The 14751-nt window shown below is 46.5% G+C and overlaps 1 non-coding gene and 31 pseudogenes across 1 annotated transcript; all 32 read right to left on the bottom strand.

Moving 5' to 3' along the window:
* Positions 1-237: 237 nt before the first annotated feature.
* Positions 238-356, bottom strand: LOC140300540 (5S ribosomal RNA; annotated as a pseudogene).
* A 647-nt stretch (positions 357-1003) lies between these two features.
* On the bottom strand, positions 1004-1122 carry LOC140311826 (5S ribosomal RNA; annotated as a pseudogene).
* Positions 1123-1391: 269 nt separating this feature from the next.
* LOC140288369 (5S ribosomal RNA) lies at positions 1392-1510 on the bottom strand (annotated as a pseudogene).
* A 269-nt stretch (positions 1511-1779) lies between these two features.
* Positions 1780-1898, bottom strand: LOC140294279 (5S ribosomal RNA; annotated as a pseudogene).
* A 269-nt stretch (positions 1899-2167) lies between these two features.
* LOC140289881 (5S ribosomal RNA) lies at positions 2168-2286 on the bottom strand (annotated as a pseudogene).
* A 237-nt stretch (positions 2287-2523) lies between these two features.
* LOC140291652 (5S ribosomal RNA) lies at positions 2524-2642 on the bottom strand (annotated as a pseudogene).
* Positions 2643-2911: 269 nt separating this feature from the next.
* LOC140296151 (5S ribosomal RNA) lies at positions 2912-3029 on the bottom strand (annotated as a pseudogene).
* A 1045-nt stretch (positions 3030-4074) lies between these two features.
* On the bottom strand, positions 4075-4193 carry LOC140300296 (5S ribosomal RNA; annotated as a pseudogene).
* Positions 4194-4462: 269 nt separating this feature from the next.
* LOC140288434 (5S ribosomal RNA) lies at positions 4463-4581 on the bottom strand (annotated as a pseudogene).
* Positions 4582-4850: 269 nt separating this feature from the next.
* On the bottom strand, positions 4851-4969 carry LOC140295159 (5S ribosomal RNA; annotated as a pseudogene).
* Positions 4970-5238: 269 nt separating this feature from the next.
* Positions 5239-5357, bottom strand: LOC140300541 (5S ribosomal RNA; annotated as a pseudogene).
* A 647-nt stretch (positions 5358-6004) lies between these two features.
* On the bottom strand, positions 6005-6123 carry LOC140311832 (5S ribosomal RNA; annotated as a pseudogene).
* A 269-nt stretch (positions 6124-6392) lies between these two features.
* Positions 6393-6511, bottom strand: LOC140288370 (5S ribosomal RNA; annotated as a pseudogene).
* A 269-nt stretch (positions 6512-6780) lies between these two features.
* On the bottom strand, positions 6781-6899 carry LOC140294280 (5S ribosomal RNA; annotated as a pseudogene).
* Positions 6900-7168: 269 nt separating this feature from the next.
* Positions 7169-7287, bottom strand: LOC140289882 (5S ribosomal RNA; annotated as a pseudogene).
* Positions 7288-7524: 237 nt separating this feature from the next.
* Positions 7525-7643, bottom strand: LOC140291653 (5S ribosomal RNA; annotated as a pseudogene).
* A 269-nt stretch (positions 7644-7912) lies between these two features.
* LOC140296152 (5S ribosomal RNA) lies at positions 7913-8030 on the bottom strand (annotated as a pseudogene).
* A 1045-nt stretch (positions 8031-9075) lies between these two features.
* On the bottom strand, positions 9076-9194 carry LOC140300298 (5S ribosomal RNA; annotated as a pseudogene).
* Positions 9195-9463: 269 nt separating this feature from the next.
* On the bottom strand, positions 9464-9582 carry LOC140288436 (5S ribosomal RNA; annotated as a pseudogene).
* A 269-nt stretch (positions 9583-9851) lies between these two features.
* On the bottom strand, positions 9852-9970 carry LOC140295160 (5S ribosomal RNA; annotated as a pseudogene).
* Positions 9971-10239: 269 nt separating this feature from the next.
* On the bottom strand, positions 10240-10358 carry LOC140300542 (5S ribosomal RNA; annotated as a pseudogene).
* A 269-nt stretch (positions 10359-10627) lies between these two features.
* Positions 10628-10746, bottom strand: LOC140295367 (5S ribosomal RNA; annotated as a pseudogene).
* A 269-nt stretch (positions 10747-11015) lies between these two features.
* On the bottom strand, positions 11016-11134 carry LOC140299079 (5S ribosomal RNA). Its single transcript, XR_011914662.1, has one exon. It is a non-coding gene; the product is annotated as a 5S ribosomal RNA (ribosomal RNA).
* Positions 11135-11403: 269 nt separating this feature from the next.
* On the bottom strand, positions 11404-11522 carry LOC140292093 (5S ribosomal RNA; annotated as a pseudogene).
* Positions 11523-11791: 269 nt separating this feature from the next.
* Positions 11792-11910, bottom strand: LOC140289883 (5S ribosomal RNA; annotated as a pseudogene).
* A 272-nt stretch (positions 11911-12182) lies between these two features.
* Positions 12183-12301, bottom strand: LOC140319846 (5S ribosomal RNA; annotated as a pseudogene).
* Positions 12302-12573: 272 nt separating this feature from the next.
* On the bottom strand, positions 12574-12692 carry LOC140292094 (5S ribosomal RNA; annotated as a pseudogene).
* Positions 12693-12961: 269 nt separating this feature from the next.
* LOC140292265 (5S ribosomal RNA) lies at positions 12962-13080 on the bottom strand (annotated as a pseudogene).
* A 272-nt stretch (positions 13081-13352) lies between these two features.
* LOC140319854 (5S ribosomal RNA) lies at positions 13353-13471 on the bottom strand (annotated as a pseudogene).
* Positions 13472-13740: 269 nt separating this feature from the next.
* Positions 13741-13859, bottom strand: LOC140296679 (5S ribosomal RNA; annotated as a pseudogene).
* A 269-nt stretch (positions 13860-14128) lies between these two features.
* LOC140289851 (5S ribosomal RNA) lies at positions 14129-14247 on the bottom strand (annotated as a pseudogene).
* Positions 14248-14516: 269 nt separating this feature from the next.
* On the bottom strand, positions 14517-14634 carry LOC140294397 (5S ribosomal RNA; annotated as a pseudogene).
* Between the last annotated feature and the right edge of the window lie 117 nt (positions 14635-14751).

A 14751-nucleotide genomic window follows, 5' to 3' on the forward strand; every position in this document is an offset into this window, starting at 1 on the left:
GTACTGGAATCATACAATTCCTCTATGTAACCAGATAATTGCAGAGAAAGGCTGACTTGTTATGGGCAAATCTTCTTCCCTGATGTGATTATTCTCTGCAGCTGAAACTGAGACTCTCAGATCACTTTGTGTCTGCCAACAAAGCAGCAGCAGCTGAAGATGACCAACTTCGTCATGTGTCACAGGGTGATCAGACGTTGCAACAAAAGACATGCAGGTGGTCGAGAGAAGACAAAAAGCTTACAGCTCCTGGTATTCCCAAGCGGTCTCCCATTTAAGTACTAACCAGGCCCAACCCTCCTTGGCTTCCGAGATCAGACGAGGTCGGGCATGTTCAGGGTGGTGTGGCCGTAAGCAACAATGTCTCTGACAAATGTGCATTATATAGGTACTGGAATCATACGGTTCCTCTATGCAACCAGATAATTGCCGAGAAAGGCTGATGTGTAGCGGGCAAATCATCTTCTCTGATGTGATCATTCTCTGCAACTTAAACTGAGACTCTCAGATCACTTCGTGTCAGCCAACAAAGCAGCAGCAGCTGAAGATGACCAACTTCCTCATGTGTCACAGGGTGATCAGACGTTGCAACAAAAGACATGCAGGTGGTAGAGAGAAGAGAAGAAGCTTACAGCACCTGGTATTCCCAAGCAGTCTCCCATCCAAGTACTAAGGAGGTTCAACCCTGCTTGGCTTCCGAGATCAGACATGTTCAGGGTGGTGTGGCCGTAAGCAACAATGTGTCTGACAAATGTGCATTATATAAGTACAGGAATCATACGGTTCCTCTATGTAACCAGATAATTGCTGAGAAAGGCTGATCTGTAGTGGGCACATCTTCTTCCCTGAAGTGATTATTCTCTTTAGCTGAAACTGAGACTCTCAGATCACTTCGTGTCTTCCAACAAAGCAGCAGCAGCTGAAGATGGCCAACTTCCTCATGTGTCACAGGGTGATCAGACGTTGCAACAAAAGACATGCAGGTGGTAGAGAGAAGAGAAAAAGCTTAAGGCACCTGGTATTCCCAAGCGGTCTCCCATTCAAGTACTAACCAGGCCCAACCCTGCTTGGCTTCCGAGATCAGACGAGGTTGGGCTTATTCAGGGTGGTGTGGCCGTAAGCAACAATATCGGTGACAAATGTGCATTATATAGGTACTGGAATCATACACTTCCTCTGTATAACCAGATAATTGCCGAAAAAGGCTGACTTGTAGTGGATTCATCTTCCTCCTTGATGTGATTATTCTCTGGAGCTGAAACTGAGACTCTCAGATCACCTCGTGTCTATCAACAAAGCAGCAGCAGCTGAAGATGACCAACTTCTTCACGTGTCACAGGGTGATCAGACGTTGCAACAAAAGACATGCAGGTGGTAGAGAGAAGAGAAAAAGCTTACAGCACCTGGTATTCCCAAGCTGACTCCAATCCAAGTACTAACCAGGTACAACCCTGCTTGGCGTCCGAGATCAGACGAGGTCGGGCTTATTCAGGGTGGTGTGGCCGTAAGCAACAATGTCTCTGACAAATGTGCATTATATAGGTACTGGAATCATACGGTTCCTCTATGCAACCAGATAATTGCCGAGAAAGGCTGATGTGTAGCGGACAAATCATCTTCTCTGATGTGATCATTCTCTGCAACTGAAACTGAGACTCTCAGATCACCTCGTGTCTATCAACAAAGCAGCAGCAGCTGAAGATGACCAACTTCTTCACGTGTCACAGGGTGATCAGACGTTGCAACAAAAGACATGCAGGTGGTAGAGAGAAGAGAAAAAGCTTACAGCACCTGGTATTCCCAAGCTGTCTCCTATCCAAGTACTAACCAGGTACAACCCTGCTTGGCGTCTGAGATCAGACGAGGTCGGGCTTATTCAGGGTGGTGTGGCCGTAAGCAACAATGTCTCTGACAAATGTGCATTATATAGGTACTGGAATCATACGGTTCCTCTATGCAACCAGATAATTGCCGAGAAAGGCTGATGTGTAGCGGACAAATCATCTTCTCTGATGTGATCATTCTCTGCAACTGAAACTGAGACTCTCAGATCACCTCGTGTCTATCAACAAAGCAGCAGCAGCTGAAGATGACCAACTTCTTCACGTGTCACAGGGTGATCAGACGTTGCAACAAAAGACATGCAGGTGGTAGAGAGAAGAGAAAAAGCTTACAGCACCTGGTATTCCCAAGCTGTCTCCTATCCAAGTACTAACCAGGTACAACCCTGCTTGGCGTCCGAGATCAGACGAGGTCGGGCTTATTCAGGGTGGTGTGGCCGTAAGCAACAATGTCTCTGACAAATGTGCATTATATAGGTACTGGAATCATACGGTTCCTCTATGGAACCAGATAATCATCTTCTCTGATGTGATCATTATCTGCAACTGAAACTGAGACTCTCAGATCACTTCGTGTCAGCCAACAAAGCAGCAGCAGCTGAAGATGACCAACTTCCTCATGTGTCACAGGGTGATCAGAAGTTGCAACAAAAGACATGCAGGTGGTAGAGAGAAGAGAAGAAGCTTACAGCACCTGGTATTCCCAAGCAGTCTCCCATCCAAGTACTAAGGAGGCCCAACCCTGCTTGGCTTCCGAGATCAGACGAGGTTGGGCTTATTCAGGGTGGTGTGGCCGTAAGCAACAATATCGGTGACAAATGTGCATTATATAGGTACTGGAATCATACACTTCCTCTGTATAACCAGATAATTGCCGAAAAAGGCTGACTTATAGTGGGTTCATCTTCCTCCTTGATGTGATTATTCTCTGGAGCTGAAACTGAGACTCTCAGATCACCTCGTGTCTATCAACAAAGCAGCAGCAGCTGAAGATGACCAGCTTCTTCACGTGTCACAGGGTGATCAGACGTTGCAACAAAAGACATGCAGGTGGTAGAGAGAAGAGAAAAAGCTTACAGCACCTGGTATTCCCAAGCAGTCTCCCATCAAATACTAAGCAGGCCTAAACCTGCTTGGCTTCCGAGATCAGACGAGGTCGGGCTTATTCAGGGTGGTGTGGCCGTAAGCGACAATGTCTGTGACAAATGTGCATTATATAGGTACTGGAATCATACGGTTCCTCTACGCAACCAAATAATTGCAGAGAAAAGCTGACTTGTAGTGGGCACATCTTCTTCTCTGATGTGATTATTCTCTCCAGCTGAAACTGAGACTCTCAGATTACCTCATGTCTGCCAACAAAGCAGCAGGAGCTGAAGATGACCAACTTCCTCATGTGTCACAGGGTGATCAGACGTTGCAACAAAAGACATGCAGGTGGTCGAGAGAAGACAAAAAGCTTACAGCACCTGGTAATCCCAAGCAGACTCCCATCTAAGTACTAACCAGGCCCACACCTACTTGGCTTCCGAGATAAGACAAGGTGGGGCTTATTCAGGGTGGTGTGGCGGTAAGCAAATATATTTGTTACAAATGTGAATTATATAGGTACTGGAATCATACACTTCCTCTATGAAACCAGATAATTGCCGAGAAAGGCTGATGTGTAGTGGGGATATCATCTTCTCTGATGTGATCATTCTCTTCAGCTGAAACTGAGACTCTTAGATCACTTCGTGTCTGCCAACAAAGCAGCAGCAGCTGAAGATGACCAACTTCCTCATGTGTCACAGGGTGATCAGACGTTGCAACAAAACACATGCAGGTGGTAAAGAGAAGAGAAACAGCTTACAGCACCTGGTATTCCCAAGCAGTCTCCCATTGAAGTACAAACCAGACCCAACCCTGCTTGGCTTCCGAGATAAGACAAGGTGGGGCTTATTCAGGGTGGTGTGGCGGTAAGCGACAATATCTGTTACAAATGTGAATTATATAGGTACTGGAATCATACACTTGCTCTATGAAACCAGATAATTGCCGAGAAAGGCTGATGTGTAGTGGGCATATCATCTTCTCTGATGTGATCATTCTCTTCAGCTGAAACTGAGACTCTCAGATCACTTCGTGTCTGCCAACAAAGCAGCAGCTGCTGAAGATGACCAACTTCCTCATGTGTCACAGGGTGATCAGACGTTGCAACAAAAGACATGCAGGTTGTAGAGAGAAGAGAAAACGCTTACAGCACCTGGTATTCCCAAGCAGTCTCCCATTCAAGTACTAACCAGGACCAACCCTGCTTGGCTTCTGAGATCAGACGAGGTCAGGCATGTTCAGGGTGGTGTGGCCGTAAGCAGCAATGTATCTGACAAATGTGCATTATATAGGCACTGGAATCATACGGTTCCTCTATGCAACCAGATAATTGCCGAGAAAGGCTGATGTGTAGCGGGTGTATCATCTTCTCTGATGTGATCATTCTCTTCAGCTGAAACTGAGACTCTCAGATCACTTCGTGTCTGCCAACAAAGCAGCAGCTGCTGAAGATGACCAACTTCCTCATGTGTCACAGGGTGATCAGACGTTGCAACAAAAGACATGCAGGTTGTAGAGAGAAGAGAAAACGCTTACAGCACCTGGTATTCCCAAGCAGTCTCCCATTAAAGTACTAACCAGGCCCAACCCTCCTTGGCTTCCGAGATCAGACGAGGTCGGGCTTATTCAGGGTGGTGTGGCCGTAAGGAACAATTTCTGTGACAAATGTGCATTATATAGGTACTGGAATCATACACTTCCTCTATGTAACCAGATAATTGCAGAGAAAGGCTGACTTGTTATGGAAACATCTTCTTCCCTGATGTGATTATTCTCTGCAGCTGAAACTGAGACTCTCAGATCACTTCGTGTCTGCCAACAAAGCAGCAGCAGCTGAAGATGACCAACTTCCTCATGTGTCACAGGGTGATCAGACGTTGCAACAAAAGACATGCAGGTTGTAGAGAGAAGAGAAAACTCTTACAGAACCTGGTATTCCCAAGCAGTCTCCCATTAAAGTACTAACCAGGCCCAACCCTCCTTGGCTTCCGAGATCAGACGAGGTCGGGCTTATTCAGGGTGGAGTGGCCGTAAGGAACAATTTCTGTGACAAATGTGCATTATATAGGTACTGGAATCATACAATTCCTCTATGTAACCAGATAATTGCAGAGAAAGGCTGACTTGTTATGGGCAAATCTTCTTCCCTGATGTGATTATTCTCTGCAGCTGAAACTGAGACTCTCAGATCACTTTGTGTCTGCCAACAAAGCAGCAGCAGCTGAAGATGACCAACTTCGTCATGTGTCACAGGGTGATCAGACGTTGCAACAAAAGACATGCAGGTGGTCGAGAGAAGACAAAAAGCTTACAGCTCCTGGTATTCCCAAGCGGTCTCCCATTTAAGTACTAACCAGGCCCAACCCTCCTTGGCTTCCGAGATCAGACGAGGTCGGGCATGTTCAGGGTGGTGTGGCCGTAAGCAACAATGTCTCTGACAAATGTGCATTATATAGGTACTGGAATCATACGGTTCCTCTATGCAACCAGATAATTGCCGAGAAAGGCTGATGTGTAGCGGGCAAATCATCTTCTCTGATGTGATCATTCTCTGCAACTTAAACTGAGACTCTCAGATCACTTCGTGTCAGCCAACAAAGCAGCAGCAGCTGAAGATGACCAACTTCCTCATGTGTCACAGGGTGATCAGACGTTGCAACAAAAGACATGCAGGTGGTAGAGAGAAGAGAAGAAGCTTACAGCACCTGGTATTCCCAAGCAGTCTCCCATCCAAGTACTAAGGAGGTTCAACCCTGCTTGGCTTCCGAGATCAGACATGTTCAGGGTGGTGTGGCCGTAAGCAACAATGTGTCTGACAAATGTGCATTATATAAGTACAGGAATCATACGGTTCCTCTATGTAACCAGATAATTGCTGAGAAAGGCTGATCTGTAGTGGGCACATCTTCTTCCCTGAAGTGATTATTCTCTTTAGCTGAAACTGAGACTCTCAGATCACTTCGTGTCTTCCAACAAAGCAGCAGCAGCTGAAGATGGCCAACTTCCTCATGTGTCACAGGGTGATCAGACGTTGCAACAAAAGACATGCAGGTGGTAGAGAGAAGAGAAAAAGCTTAAGGCACCTGGTATTCCCAAGCGGTCTCCCATTCAAGTACTAACCAGGCCCAACCCTGCTTGGCTTCCGAGATCAGACGAGGTTGGGCTTATTCAGGGTGGTGTGGCCGTAAGCAACAATATCGGTGACAAATGTGCATTATATAGGTACTGGAATCATACACTTCCTCTGTATAACCAGATAATTGCCGAAAAAGGCTGACTTGTAGTGGATTCATCTTCCTCCTTGATGTGATTATTCTCTGGAGCTGAAACTGAGACTCTCAGATCACCTCGTGTCTATCAACAAAGCAGCAGCAGCTGAAGATGACCAACTTCTTCACGTGTCACAGGGTGATCAGACGTTGCAACAAAAGACATGCAGGTGGTAGAGAGAAGAGAAAAAGCTTACAGCACCTGGTATTCCCAAGCTGACTCCAATCCAAGTACTAACCAGGTACAACCCTGCTTGGCGTCCGAGATCAGACGAGGTCGGGCTTATTCAGGGTGGTGTGGCCGTAAGCAACAATGTCTCTGACAAATGTGCATTATATAGGTACTGGAATCATACGGTTCCTCTATGCAACCAGATAATTGCCGAGAAAGGCTGATGTGTAGCGGACAAATCATCTTCTCTGATGTGATCATTCTCTGCAACTGAAACTGAGACTCTCAGATCACCTCGTGTCTATCAACAAAGCAGCAGCAGCTGAAGATGACCAACTTCTTCACGTGTCACAGGGTGATCAGACGTTGCAACAAAAGACATGCAGGTGGTAGAGAGAAGAGAAAAAGCTTACAGCACCTGGTATTCCCAAGCTGTCTCCTATCCAAGTACTAACCAGGTACAACCCTGCTTGGCGTCTGAGATCAGACGAGGTCGGGCTTATTCAGGGTGGTGTGGCCGTAAGCAACAATGTCTCTGACAAATGTGCATTATATAGGTACTGGAATCATACGGTTCCTCTATGCAACCAGATAATTGCCGAGAAAGGCTGATGTGTAGCGGACAAATCATCTTCTCTGATGTGATCATTCTCTGCAACTGAAACTGAGACTCTCAGATCACCTCGTGTCTATCAACAAAGCAGCAGCAGCTGAAGATGACCAACTTCTTCACGTGTCACAGGGTGATCAGACGTTGCAACAAAAGACATGCAGGTGGTAGAGAGAAGAGAAAAAGCTTACAGCACCTGGTATTCCCAAGCTGTCTCCTATCCAAGTACTAACCAGGTACAACCCTGCTTGGCGTCCGAGATCAGACGAGGTCGGGCTTATTCAGGGTGGTGTGGCCGTAAGCAACAATGTCTCTGACAAATGTGCATTATATAGGTACTGGAATCATACGGTTCCTCTATGGAACCAGATAATCATCTTCTCTGATGTGATCATTATCTGCAACTGAAACTGAGACTCTCAGATCACTTCGTGTCAGCCAACAAAGCAGCAGCAGCTGAAGATGACCAACTTCCTCATGTGTCACAGGGTGATCAGAAGTTGCAACAAAAGACATGCAGGTGGTAGAGAGAAGAGAAGAAGCTTACAGCACCTGGTATTCCCAAGCAGTCTCCCATCCAAGTACTAAGGAGGCCCAACCCTGCTTGGCTTCCGAGATCAGACGAGGTTGGGCTTATTCAGGGTGGTGTGGCCGTAAGCAACAATATCGGTGACAAATGTGCATTATATAGGTACTGGAATCATACACTTCCTCTGTATAACCAGATAATTGCCGAAAAAGGCTGACTTATAGTGGGTTCATCTTCCTCCTTGATGTGATTATTCTCTGGAGCTGAAACTGAGACTCTCAGATCACCTCGTGTCTATCAACAAAGCAGCAGCAGCTGAAGATGACCAGCTTCTTCACGTGTCACAGGGTGATCAGACGTTGCAACAAAAGACATGCAGGTGGTAGAGAGAAGAGAAAAAGCTTACAGCACCTGGTATTCCCAAGCAGTCTCCCATCAAATACTAAGCAGGCCTAAACCTGCTTGGCTTCCGAGATCAGACGAGGTCGGGCTTATTCAGGGTGGTGTGGCCGTAAGCGACAATGTCTGTGACAAATGTGCATTATATAGGTACTGGAATCATACGGTTCCTCTACGCAACCAAATAATTGCAGAGAAAAGCTGACTTGTAGTGGGCACATCTTCTTCTCTGATGTGATTATTCTCTCCAGCTGAAACTGAGACTCTCAGATTACCTCATGTCTGCCAACAAAGCAGCAGGAGCTGAAGATGACCAACTTCCTCATGTGTCACAGGGTGATCAGACGTTGCAACAAAAGACATGCAGGTGGTCGAGAGAAGACAAAAAGCTTACAGCACCTGGTAATCCCAAGCAGACTCCCATCTAAGTACTAACCAGGCCCACACCTACTTGGCTTCCGAGATAAGACAAGGTGGGGCTTATTCAGGGTGGTGTGGCGGTAAGCAAATATATTTGTTACAAATGTGAATTATATAGGTACTGGAATCATACACTTCCTCTATGAAACCAGATAATTGCCGAGAAAGGCTGATGTGTAGTGGGGATATCATCTTCTCTGATGTGATCATTCTCTTCAGCTGAAACTGAGACTCTTAGATCACTTCGTGTCTGCCAACAAAGCAGCAGCAGCTGAAGATGACCAACTTCCTCATGTGTCACAGGGTGATCAGACGTTGCAACAAAACACATGCAGGTGGTAAAGAGAAGAGAAACAGCTTACAGCACCTGGTATTCCCAAGCAGTCTCCCATTGAAGTACAAACCAGACCCAACCCTGCTTGGCTTCCGAGATAAGACAAGGTGGGGCTTATTCAGGGTGGTGTGGCGGTAAGCGACAATATCTGTTACAAATGTGAATTATATAGGTACTGGAATCATACACTTGCTCTATGAAACCAGATAATTGCCGAGAAAGGCTGATGTGTAGTGGGCATATCATCTTCTCTGATGTGATCATTCTCTTCAGCTGAAACTGAGACTCTCAGATCACTTCGTGTCTGCCAACAAAGCAGCAGCTGCTGAAGATGACCAACTTCCTCATGTGTCACAGGGTGATCAGACGTTGCAACAAAAGACATGCAGGTTGTAGAGAGAAGAGAAAACGCTTACAGCACCTGGTATTCCCAAGCAGTCTCCCATTCAAGTACTAACCAGGACCAACCCTGCTTGGCTTCTGAGATCAGACGAGGTCAGGCATGTTCAGGGTGGTGTGGCCGTAAGCAGCAATGTATCTGACAAATGTGCATTATATAGGCACTGGAATCATACGGTTCCTCTATGCAACCAGATAATTGCCGAGAAAGGCTGATGTGTAGCGGGTGTATCATCTTCTCTGATGTGATCATTCTCTTCAGCTGAAACTGAGACTCTCAGATCACTTCGTGTCTGCCAACAAAGCAGCAGCTGCTGAAGATGACCAACTTCCTCATGTGTCACAGGGTGATCAGACGTTGCAACAAAAGACATGCAGGTTGTAGAGAGAAGAGAAAACGCTTACAGCACCTGGTATTCCCAAGCAGTCTCCCATTAAAGTACTAACCAGGCCCAACCCTCCTTGGCTTCCGAGATCAGACGAGGTCGGGCTTATTCAGGGTGGTGTGGCCGTAAGGAACAATTTCTGTGACAAATGTGCATTATATAGGTACTGGAATCATACACTTCCTCTATGTAACCAGATAATTGCAGAGAAAGGCTGACTTGTTATGGAAACATCTTCTTCCCTGATGTGATTATTCTCTGCAGCTGAAACTGAGACTCTCAGATCACTTCGTGTCTGCCAACAAAGCAGCAGCAGCTGAAGATGACCAACTTCCTCATGTGTCACAGGGTGATCAGACGTTGCAACAAAAGACATGCAGGTTGTAGAGAGAAGAGAAAACTCTTACAGAACCTGGTATTCCCAAGCAGTCTCCCATTAAAGTACTAACCAGGCCCAACCCTCCTTGGCTTCCGAGATCAGACGAGGTCGGGCTTATTCAGGGTGGAGTGGCCGTAAGGAACAATTTCTGTGACAAATGTGCATTATATAGGTACTGGAATCATACAATTCCTCTATGTAACCAGATAATTGCAGAGAAAGGCTGATCTGTTATGGGCACATCTTCTTCCCTGATGTGATTATTCTCTGCAGCTGAAACTGAGACTCTCAGATCACTTCGTGTCTGCCAACAAAGCAGCAGCAGCTGAAGATGACCAACTTCGTCATGTGTCACAGGGTGATCAGACGTTGCAACAAAAGACATGCAGGTGGTCGAGAGAAGACAAAAAGCTTACAGCTCCTGGTATTCCCAAGCGGTCTCCCATTTAAGTACTAACCAGGCCCAACCCTCCTTGGCTTCCGAGATCAGACGAGGTCGGGCATGTTCAGGGTGGTGTGGCCGTAAGCAACAATGTCTCTGACAAATGTGCATTATATAGGTACTGGAATCATACGGTTCCTCTATGCAACCAGATAATTGCCGAGAAAGGCTGATGTGTAGCGGGCAAATCATCTTCTCTGATGTGATCATTCTCTGCAACTTAAACTGAGACTCTCAGATCACTTCGTGTCAGCCAACAAAGCAGCAGCAGCTGAAGATGACCAACTTCCTCATGTGTCACAGGGTGATCAGACGTTGCAACAAAAGACATGCAGGTGGTAGAGAGAAGAGAAGAAGCTTACAGCACCTGGTATTCCAGAGCAGTCTCCCATCCAAGTACTAAGGAGGTTCAACCCTGCTTGGCTTCCGAGATCAGACGAGGTCGGGCATGTTCAGGGTGGTGTGGCCGTAAGCAACAATGTGTCTGACAAATGTGCATTATATAAGTACAGGAATCATACGGTTCCTCTATGTAACCAGATAATTGCTGAGAAAGGCTGATCTGTAGTGGGCACATCTTCTTCCCTGAAGTGATTATTCTCTTTAGCTGAAACTGAGACTCTCAGATCACTTCGTGTCTTCCAACAAAGCAGCAGCAGCTGAAGATGGCCAACTTCCTCATGTGTCACAGGGTGATCAGACGTTGCAACAAAAGACATGCAGGTGGTAGAGAGAAGAGAAAAAGCTTACAGCACCTGGTATTCCCAAGCGGTCTCCCATTCAAGTACTAACCAGGCCCAACCCTGCTTGGCTTCCGAGATCAGACGAGGTTGGGCTTATTCAGGGTGGTGTGGCCGTAAGCAACAATATCGGTGACAAATGTGCATTATATAGGTACTGGAATCATACACTTCCTCTGTATAACCAGATAATTGCCGAAAAAGGCTGACTTGTAGTGGATTCATCTTCCTCCTTGATGTGATTATTCTCTGGAGCTGAAACTGAGACTCTCAGATCACCTCGTGTCTATCAACAAAGCAGCAGCAGCTGAAGATGACCAACTTCTTCACGTGTCACAGGGTGATCAGACGTTGCAACAAAAGACATGCAGGTGGTAGAGAGAAGAGAAAAAGCTTACAGCACCTGGTATTCCCAAGCTGACTCCTATCCAAGTACTAACCAGGTACAACCCTGCTTGGCGTCCGAGATCAGACGAGGTCGGGCTTATTCAGGGTGGTGTGGCCGTAAGCAACAATGTCTCTGACAAATGTGCATTATATAGGTACTGGAATCATACGGTTCCTCTATGCAACCAGATAATTGCCGAGAAAGGCTGATGTGTAGCGGACAAATCATCTTCTCTGATGTGATCATTCTCTGCAACTGAAACTGAGACTCTCAGATCACCTCGTGTCTATCAACAAAGCAGCAGCAGCTGAAGATGACCAACTTCTTCACGTGTCACAGGGTGATCAGACGTTGCAACAAAAGACATGCAGGTGGTAGAGAGAAGAGAAAAAGCTTACAGCACCTGGTATTCCCAAGCTGTCTCCTATCCAAGTACTAACCAGGTACAACCCTGCTTGGCGTCCGAGATCAGACGAGGTCGGGCTTATTCAGGGTGGTGTGGCCGTAAGCAACAATGTCTCTGACAAATGTGCATTATATAGGTACTGGAATCATACGGTTCCTCTATGCAACCAGATAATTGCCGAGAAAGGCTGATGTGTAGCGGGCAAATCATCTTCTTCCCTGACGTGATAATTTTCTCCAGCTGAACATGAGACTCTCAGATCACTTCGTGTCTGCCAACAAAGCAGCAGAAGCTGAAGATGACCAACTTCCTCATGTGTCACAGGGTGATCAGACGTTGCAACAAAAGACATGCAGGTGGTAGAGAGAAGAGAAAAAGCTTAAGGTACCTGGTATTCCCAAGCGGTCTCCCATTCAAGTACTAACCAGGCCCAACCGTGCTTGGCTTCCGAGATCAGACGAGGTCGGGCTTATTCAGGGTGGTGTGGCCGTAAGCAACAATATCGGTGACAAATGTGCATTATATAGGTACTGGAATCATACACTTCCTCTGTATAACCAGATAATTGCCAAAAAAGGCTGACTTGTAGTGGGTTCATCTTCCTCCTTGATGTGATTATTCTCTGGAGCTGAAACTGAGACTCTCAGATCACTTCATGTCTGCCAACAAAGCAGCAGCAGCAGCTGAAGATGACCAACTTCCTCATGTGTCACAGGGTGATCAGACGTTGCAACAAAAGACATGCAGGTGGTAGAGAGAAGAGAAAAAGCTTACAGCACCTGGTATTCCCAAGCTGACTCCTATCCAAGTACTAACCAGGTACAACCCTGCTTGGCGTCCGAGATCAGACGAGGTCGGGCTTATTCAGGGTGGTGTGGCCGTAAGCAACAATGTCTCTGACAAATGTGCATTATATAGGTACTGGAATCATACGGTTCCTCTATGCAACCAGATAATTGCCGAGAAAGGCTGATGTGTAGCGGACAAATCATCTTCTCTGATGTGATCATTCTCTGCAACTGAAACTGAGACTCTCAGATCACCTCGTGTCTATCAACAAAGCAGCAGCAGCTGAAGATGACCAACTTCTTCACGTGTCACAGGGTGATCAGACGTTGCAACAAAAGACATGCAGGTGGTAGAGAGAAGAGAAAAAGCTTACAGCACCTGGTATTCCCAAGCTGTCTCCTATCCAAGTACTAACCAGGTACAACCCTGCTTGGCTTCCGAGATCAGACGAGGTTGGGCTTATTCAGGGTGGTGTGGCCGTAAGCAACAATGTCTCTGACAAATGTGCATTATATAGGTACTGGAATCATACGGTTCCTCTATGCAACCAGATAATTGCCGAGAAAGGCTGATGTGTAGCGGGCAAATCATCTTCTTCCCTGACGTGATAATTTTCTCCAGCTGAACATGAGACTCTCAGATCACTTCGTGTCTGCCAACAAAGCAGCAGAAGCTGAAGATGACCAACTTCCTCATGTGTCACAGGGTGATCAGACGTTGCAACAAAAGACATGCAGGTGGTAGAGAGAAGAGAAAAAGCTTAAGGTACCTGGTATTCCCAAGCGGTCTCCCATTCAAGTACTAACCAGGCCCAACCGTGCTTGGCTTCCGAGATCAGACGAGGTCGGGCTTATTCAGGGTGGTGTGGCCGTAAGCAACAATATCGGTGACAAATGTGCATTATATAGGTACTGGAATCATACACTTCCTCTGTATAACCAGATAATTGCCGAAAAAGGCTGACTTGTAGTGGGTTCATCTTCCTCCTTGATGTGATTATTCTCTGGAGCTGAAACTGAGACTCTCAGATCACCTCGTGTCTATCAACAAAGCAGCAGCAGCTGAAGATGACTAACTTCTTCACGTGTCACAGGGTGATCAGACGTTGCAACAAAAGACATGCAGGTGGTAGAGAGAAGAGAAAAAGCGTACAGCAACTGGTATTCCCAAGCTGTCTCCCATCCAAGTACTAACCAGGTACAACCCTGCTTGGCGTCCGAGATCAGACGAGGTCGGGCTTATTCAGGGTGGTGTGGCCGTAAGCAACAATGTCTCTGACAAATGTGCATTATATAGGTAATGGAATCATACGGTTCCTCTATGCAACCAGATAATTGCCGAGAAAGGCTGATGTGTAGCGGGCAAATCATCTTCTCTGATGTGATCATTATCTGCAACTGAAACTGAGACTCTCAGATCACTTCGTGTCAGCCAACAAAGCAGCAGCAGCTGAAGATGACCAACTTCTTCACGTGTCACAGGGTGATCAGACGTTGCAACAAAAGACATGCAGGTGGTAGAGAGAAGAGATAAAGCTTACAGCACCTGGTATTCCCAAGCTGTCTCCCATCCAAGTACTAAGGAGGCCCAACCCTGCTTGGCTTCCGAGATCAGACGAGGTCGGGCTTATTCAGGGTGGTGTGGCCGTAAGCAACAATATCGGTGACAAATGTGCATTATATAGGTACTGGAATCATACACTTCCTCTGTATAACCAGATAATTGCCGAGAAAGGCTGACTTATAGTGGGTTCATCTTCCTCCTTGATGTGATTATTCTCTGGAGCTGAAACTGAGACTCTCAGATCACCTCGTGTCTATCAACAAAGCAGCAGCAGCTGAAGATGACCAGCTTCTTCACGTGTCACAGGGTGATCAGACGTTGCAACAAAAGACATGTAGGTGGTAGAGAGAAGAGAAAAAGCTTACAGCACCTGGTATTCCCAAGCAGTCTCCCATCAAGTACTAAGCAGGCCTAAACCTGCTTGGCTTCCGAGATCAGACGAGGTCGGGCTTATTCAGGGTGGTTTGGCCGTAAGCGACAATGTCTGTGACAAATGTGCATTATATAGGTACTGGAATCATACGGTTCCTCTATGCAACCAAATAATTGCAGAGAAAAGCTGACTTGTAGTGGGCACATCTTCTTCTCTGATG

The sequence above is a fragment of the Leuresthes tenuis genome, unplaced genomic scaffold (assembly GCF_036924035.1).
Source record: "Leuresthes tenuis unplaced genomic scaffold, fLeuTen1.0.hap1 SCAF_1, whole genome shotgun sequence".
NCBI lineage: Eukaryota > Metazoa > Chordata > Actinopteri > Atheriniformes > Atherinopsidae > Leuresthes > Leuresthes tenuis.